A 7,500-nucleotide genomic window follows, 5' to 3' on the forward strand; every position below is an offset into this window, starting at 1 on the left:
TATCAACATAATATTATTATCCTCACTGTTACCATAATTATTATTCATCGATACTACTAATATTAATAATAATAGTAATAGTAATAATATTTTCATCATTCTGTCCTTCCATAGAGATCCTATTGGAAAATCGGTAATACCATACATGTAAAATATACATACAAATATATATATATATATATATATATATATATATATATATATATATATATATATATATATATATATATTTATACATATATATATATATATATATATATATATATATATATATATATATACTGTATATTTATACATATATATATACACTGTATATATAATGTATGTGTATGTACGTATGTATTTATGAATTTATGTTTGTATGTAGGCCTATAGTAGCCTATGTATTTTACCGGCGCAGAAAAGTGAAAAGGCTGGATTAGAGTTATTACTTTCATCTTATTGGTTCCACCAACGGACTCAACAAGTGTGAGCCTGTTGATAATACATACATACATATATAAATTTACATACATACATACATACATACATACATACATACATACATACATACATATATGTGGGCAAATACCTTTTTGTGAGAATTATTCTAAGTAAAATACCCAGTTCTACAATTTTCAGTTTTAACTTTAGACATAAAATTAATTGTATACTTTAAAAGTTTTCTGAATAAATTCGATAGAATTCGACTATATGGAGAAATGAAATAACTAATATGTAAATATCAAAACAGGTAAACTAACAGTTCATCATATTTTGAAATCGTTAAGTAGGGAATATATATATATATATATATATATATATATATATATATATATATATATAATTTTTTTCACCTTACGCCTTTTTTATCTAAGAGCGTTTGGTGTCAAGAGGTGTTACCCTTCTAGTTTTCATCGATTATACATTTGTTGAGGTCACTATTCCCAAGACAGAGGGGAACAGAGATTCCCTTGAAATTCTTAATGCATCATTTATTGGAACTTCTTACTTGCGAAATTCGATTATGTAATTTGACGTGTGAATGTGTACACTATACTCTCACCTTCAGTGGAAAAGTTCATTACTACTCCAATTATGTTTGTAATTGCTTCACTAACGTTAACTAATGTTGTCTAAGAGACGATGTCGAGACATCTTGCAAGTAGTCTAGATGCCTAATCAAACTCTTATCAACTGTTCCATAATTTAATAATCTTGTGCCGTGCTCAAAATGATGAAAACAGAACCACTCGCGGAAAGGCAATAACAATGAATACACATTTTATTTATGGAATCATTGAATTAAATCTAGAGAGAGCCATTGTTCTCTTGTTCTGTTTTGCAGGACAAACTAGAGCTAGAGCTGCGGGCGTTGGCGATCGGTGTTATTTCCCCGGATCAGGTTTCCTTCCATAGAAATCAGGCGATAGACACACGCTCATTCGATGCCTTTTTGAAACACCTGCTGCATCAACACTGAACCGATAAATACTCATAGGTTATTTCTTCCCGTGAAATGAATCGGTCATCAGACACCACCGATTGGAGAATTTTAGAAATTGAATCCAGATCTTACAAGACGCTACCTGGGCTAGCATCTTTAAAGGTAAATTAACATAAAAAAATCTGCTATGCTTGTTAATAAGTTTATGATTACCCCCAGGTAACCCTCCAATACAAAATTTATAAAACGACCCACTAGAACTAATCAGGCAGTAGACGGGATTGCACTGATGAACCTTCAATATCGAAGGAGCCCAAAGATGTTCACTCAAAAAATTTTTACTCGGTTGATCTTTGTTGCAGCAGATATTTCTTCTTATTATGGACACCTTCACAGATCTAGGTTCATAATGCAGAACTTAATTCAACATTCTAATATGCGATAATCCATTTTTTCCGGTACATGGATAAATTCACACATATATACACAGCATAGGTAATATTGCAATCATGTATAATTACTATCGAATTATCTATATATTTGATTACACGTTATTGTGTGAATGAAAAACGAAAATAAATTTGAGGTTCTTTAGGTAGGCTTATCCCAAGTGTTTTTGGATTTACATTACCCCCACCACTTCACTTACAGGTTTTATAGAATAGTGTAGAAGATTACAAAGTTATCGGAAGGACATTAAGGATATGGTAAAATTAGCTGACCTGGATCCTGCAATCTATTTTGAATGTTTCTAAGGAAAAAGCTCGATGACGTCAGTAGTCAAGTGGTTGGGATTCACAACGCACTCACACATTAATTCCTTCAGCTTTTCCTCTGAATGAATTTCACATTAAATTCAAATTGTTTCATCAAGAAAAGAATTACTGCTAGTTATGTTTGTAACTACTGTTGGTGGTACAGCTGATAATAATAATAATAATAATAATAATAATAATAATAATAATAATAATAATAATAATAATGGTGATGATAACAGCAATGAGAATATTTGTGAGGACATTATAACTGTTAAATATTATTTACTCATGAAAGGCCGGCTTGAGAAGGTTTACTAGTTTTTATAAAATTAACTTTATATATTCAGATATAATATTTATATTTTTGAAACGACAACGAAACAGAAATGACGAAATCAAGAGCTCGGTCTCATTGCTCTAATTATCATAAGCATTATATTGATGCTGTATTAGAGATGCGGCAAATATCCTTAAGCAATACCTACAGTACACCCCGAGAGGCATGATGACGGCACTAACCTCTTAGGGGCTTATGCAATACATTGCCGATATAACCATTATTCTCAACCTTCAATCAGTTCCGTAGCCTCTGTGCTACAGAGGCCTTCTAGAGTCTTTAGCGCTGAAGGGTTCAAGCGAGAACATTTTCCCCCCGATTCATTTATGAATTGTATTTGCTCTGTTTTATAGATTGTTTTTATTAATTTCTTAAATATCAACATCCTATTATTTCTCATCGTAGGAGTTAATTTATACTGGTTTAATAGATTTGTTTTAATTCCTTTATTTATATTCATTGGTCTCTTCATATTTTCCAGTGCAACTTTTTGGCTGATTGTCACAGTCAATGGAAGAAGCTGAGACTGAGACCAACGTGGATGATGACACTGAAGATGAGTGAACCGAGTATTCCTTTAGCTTTTATCGACTGCAAAAGAATCCTTATTCCAACGGCCCCTGCGCTAATGCAAAGTATGTTAACTGGTTTCAGTCTGTTATTCAAGTATCTCCGCTAATACAAATTTTCAACATCATTCTCTCTCTCTCTCTCTCTCTCTCTCTCTCTCTCTCTCTCTCTCTCTCTCTCTCTCTCTCTCTCTCTCAGTGCAGCGGGACACACTGACCATAAGAGCTTTTTTATCTTGATCCCTTCAACCCCAACTCTCTCTCTCTCTCTCTCTCTCCCTCTCTCTCTCTCTCTCTCTCTCTCTCTCTCTCCCTGTCCCTTGGCAAGCCAATAGAACGTGCAAACCATATTAGCGCCGTCCGCAAACGCTCTGTCGCATTTTGGTCCTGAAATATGCAAAAGAACATCGCTTATGTATGTTAAGGAAAGGGTCGGTGTGTGTGTGTGTTTGTGCGTGTGTGTATGTGTGTGTGCGTATGGAGGGAGGGGCCCCGATTATCCTGCTAGTTGAATGGCTGTTGTGGCCACCATCGATTCTGTGTTTGTTTGTTGATCATTCCGTTAACAGGCCTTGAATAATGCTGACATTTTTCTTTTTGAATATCATTATTATTAAATTAAAGCTTTTTTTTCTACTTGGCTATTATTATCATTATCATGATTATTATTATTCTTATTTCATTATTATTATTATTATGGTGATTCTTTTGTTTATTCTGTTAACAGTCGTTGATAAGCGTGTCGATGATAACTCCAATCTTCTATCATTAGAATACTTATTTTCATCCAATCATTTTAACATTAATTTCAGATTTTTCGATGAAAAAGATAACAGTTCTTGGAAGTTATTTTTCATTACTTTTGTTGGTATACCGAGTTCAATCCTTTAAGTTCTTTTTACATAGTAAATTCTGGTCGAAATAACTCGGAATGAACACTACCGAATTGTAGTCGTGGATGGGAGTTTGTTGAAATAAGCCAAATCCTTTTTTCCTAACCTAAACAAGAACTGAGTGGTAACAACGAGCAACGTTTTACGAACGGATATAAAGCGATTAAGACGTAACGGCAACCTCATATCCGTCAACATTAGGTGGACTGAATAACCTTCCGTTGTTTTTCCCAGACTTGAAATAAAACAATTGTTTTGTATTAGGGTTTAACCATAATAACCATTTTAAAGTAACCAAAAAAAAAGGAGTCAATCCGCTTGGAACCTATACACAATTGTGTGTGTTTATATATATATATATATATATATATATATATATAGAGAGAGAGAGAGAGAGAGAGAGAGAGAGAGAGAGAGAGAGAGAGAGAGAGAGAGAGAGAGAGAGTTTTATGAAACGGAGTACAGTTAACTGTAGGAATAGATTTGTTCATACAATAAGAAGAGGAGAATTTTGATAACACGAAAATCGAAATATCAGCGTTATTTATCGCTTGTTAATAATAATGAATCCTTTTCGCTTTCTTACCTGACTGGGAGATGGGTTTCCATCAGCTCAAGAGGAAGGTTAACAGAGATCGCACTTGATTGATTCATTGATTTATTTCTAACCAGTCTCGAGCCATTTCTGTAGGACTCGATCCCTTTGTAGTAATAAATTTTAATGTATGCATGAAAACCAAAATGATTTTAGTGTTTCCACATTATTATTATTATTATTATTATTATTATTATTATTGTTGTTGATGTTGTTGTTGTTAGTCCCAGTCTACGAAGACGCATGGGTTTAGTCTGGGATTCCGGGTTACATTCAGCTTCCTTTATTATTATTATTATTATTATTATTATTATTATTATTATTATTATTATTATTATTATCAATATTATTATTATTATTATTATTATTATTATTATTATTATTATTATTATTATTATTATTATGAATACTAACACCTAATACTTCGATGATATAAATATAAGATAAAGATTGAGATATGCAAAAGAAATCCATACCTCTACGGTAAAGCTTGTATTGTAGGCTACTGTATATACTGTACGTGTATGTATGTATGAATGAGAGATATGAGTTTGTAGCTTTGTCAAAAGGAAAATGTTAGTGGATCATTCCATCGCTCATGCTTGTAAATGTTTAGAAAAAAAAAGAAGAAAGTAGTAAATGGCAGTACTTATATCTCTAACGAATAATGGAAACTGATGTACAAAGAAAACATGCTGAAGAAAAAAAAAATGTTGAAAACAACGAGGAAAATTAAACAAATTTTCAAGGGATATGTGTTGGAAGAAGAAAATAATATGTCTTAAATAATTTCATTAGATATTAGGTTTCGTATTCCCGAAGAGTGTAGGGAAAACTTTACCCCAAAAGTGCAATTAACTTATGAACCTTTATGAATTTCTTCCAGTGGCAAGTTGTTTTAAACACCATACAACTTGTATATTACGATATACACCAATCTCACCTTATCAATGAAATTTTTAAATTATCAATGAATATATATATATATATATATATATATATATATATATAAATTTATATATATATATAAATATATATATATATATATATATATATATATATACAAATTTATATATATGTATATAATATATACATATATATATATATATATATATATATATATATATATATATATATATATATATATATATATATATTTATATATATATATATATATATATATATATATATATATATATATATATATATGTACAGTATATATATATATATATATATATATATATATATATGTATACAGTATATATATATATATATATATATATATATATATATATATATATATATATATGTATATATGTATATATATATATATATATATATATATATATATATATATATATATATATATATCAGTGTGTGCGTGTGTGTGGTCTATTGAAATATCTCAAGCAAATTATATTTTGAAAACTTTTAGGAAGGCGGAAAATGTGCTACTTGGATTTGTAATATTCAGGGTATAAGGAAAATTTTAATAACATTAATAATGATCAATATTTGAACTTCTTCACATATTTGTTGCAGATGTTTAAGACCTCCGGTGGAAAATAATTGCAAAATTTGTGAAAGGATGATAGAACATTTAAATCATTCAACACATGTTGACAATCAACTGGGCAGAAATATTAACAAGTACCTCGATGAAAAGTAAACGGAAATTCAGTAAAAGGATAACAGAGCCTTTCAACATACATTGCCAATAGGATGGGTTAAATGCCCAAGTCCTCTATTGAAAAAATGAACTCGAATATTGTAAAAAGACGAGAGAACATTTAACATTTGTTGCCAATGGACGAATAAACTCATATGTAAAATGGCGTCGCACCGAGTGTAAGATAAACCGGAATTCTGTGGAAGGACGAAAGAGCATTTAATATATATTGGCAATAAACGAATGGACTCATATATGTAAACTGGCGTTGCACGAAGTATAAATGTTGCAAAATCCTAAAACGCTATTGAAAACAGGAATGATTCATAGGGTGCTTCATGGCTGCTGTAGAACCACTTGAATTAATAGCGGTGACTTTGAGGACTTGTCATTTTGAGCTGGCGTTTTAGGGCGTCAGATATGATTGATAAATGTAAGTCTCTTTGTTTTGTGATGTGCATGAGCTGCAAGACATATTATTTCTTTTTGCCTTGTCTCTTGAATCCAAACAAAATAGAAGCTTATGAATATCAGAGAGAATACTGGATGATGCTGGAAGCGCTTGCTTTTAATTGTCTTCTCTCAAATCATAGTTATAATAACATTTGGGTGATGCTCTGAATTCAAAACGTCTAGCACACATTTTCCTAGCTCTGCTTTATTGTTGAAGCAGTCATGATATTGGTAGTTTTTTCTTATTATTTGTGTAGAGGATTGCTAGTAAGGAGACAGGAGTATTATTTTAGCGTAATAAAATACGATAAAATTTTCAAATTGTTCAGTACCTTTTTATCTACTCTGAATATATATATATATATATATATATATATATATATATATATATATATATATATGTATATATATGTATATATATGTATATATACATATATATATATATATATATATATATATATATATATATATATATATATACATATATATTTTCATTTATGTGTAGGCCTATGTGTGTATATAATGCACACACATACGCATATATATATATATATATATATATATATATATATATATATATATATATATATATATATATATATACATATATATTTTCATTTATGTGTAGGCCTATGTGTGTATATAATGCACACACATGCGCATATATATATATATATATATATATATATATATATATATATATATATATATATATATATATAATATACATACATATATATATATATATATATATGTGTGTGTGTGTGTGTGTGTATATCAATTAGAAAAGAAAAGAAATA

At 29.8% G+C, this 7,500-nt stretch overlaps 1 protein-coding gene across 1 annotated transcript in view; it reads right to left on the reverse strand.

The window, feature by feature from the left end:
- Nucleotides 1–7,500, reverse strand: part of LOC137624923 (homeobox protein HMX3-like) — a 42,796-nt gene that overhangs the window by 23,192 nt on the left and 12,104 nt on the right. The window lies entirely within an intron of this gene.

This window comes from Palaemon carinicauda, chromosome 31 (assembly GCF_036898095.1).
Source record: "Palaemon carinicauda isolate YSFRI2023 chromosome 31, ASM3689809v2, whole genome shotgun sequence".
Classification (NCBI taxonomy): Eukaryota; Metazoa; Arthropoda; class Malacostraca; order Decapoda; family Palaemonidae; genus Palaemon; species Palaemon carinicauda.